Genomic DNA, 938 nt, shown 5'->3' with positions numbered 1-938 from the left:
TCTGAAGTGCCTCCAGCGAGGCTTCTGGCCACAGACTCTTGGAAACCTCCCTAGACTCTTGTCCAACAGTTTAAATTTAATTTAGACCTGAGCAGTGCAAAATGCTCTTACGAGACAATGCTGTGCAAGCAAATACTGGCAGAAAGAGATGATGTCTTAAGTTTGTTGTAAAGTAATTTGGGTGATGCAAAGATAAAGGCAGAAGAAGAGGTTAGAACATTAACTTAAGAACCTCTCTTGAGCTTGATGTACTTTTGGGGGTTTTTAGCTATTAAAAAACCCAAAAGGTTTAGATGAATGATTAATTGAAGGTCAGAAGGCCAGCATCCTTGTTGTTCTTTAGTCCCTCTGGACTGCCACGGGTTCTGAGTCAGCAAAGAGTTTTTCATGCATCTTCCCCAAGACAATCTTCCTGGAAGATGTAACCACAAAGCAGAGATATCTGTGTATCAGGTACCTTGCCAGATATCTCAATATAAGACACTCAAACCTAGGACCTGGCTGTGGGATGTAGGTTGATAGGTGCAAGTTCCAAGTCTGTAGAGAAGCAAAGGTGTAAATCTGCCTAGGGCAGCATTATAGGGCTAATAAATAAATAGGGCAGAATTATAGGGCTAATAAATAAATAGGGCTAATCTCTATTCTCCCAAATCTATCTGGAAAATATATGAAGCAAAGTAAGTGTGGAGGTTCTAGCTGCATGTGACACACGTGCTTAGCTTTTACTTCTTTGTGTAGTTTTAGGGAAATAAAACACCCCAAGTGTGCGAGATCGGTTAGTGCTGTGTTTTCTCCTGATGATTTACCCCGTGGGGCGCTTTTCCTTGTGGAATTTGGCAGGAGTGTGAGACCAGGAAGCCTGTGTGACCCCTCCAAGAAGCAGAGCAGTGGTTTTAGCGGCTCCAGCAGTGAATGCGTTAAACATTTCCTTAAAAAAA

The sequence above is a fragment of the Nothoprocta perdicaria genome, unplaced genomic scaffold (genome assembly GCF_003342845.1).
Source record: "Nothoprocta perdicaria isolate Ctin4 unplaced genomic scaffold, notPer1 scaffold_2, whole genome shotgun sequence".
In the NCBI taxonomy this organism is placed as follows: domain Eukaryota; kingdom Metazoa; phylum Chordata; class Aves; order Tinamiformes; family Tinamidae; genus Nothoprocta; species Nothoprocta perdicaria.
The sequence above is the reverse complement of the archived record's forward strand: the minus strand, read 5'-3'. Positions refer to the sequence as shown.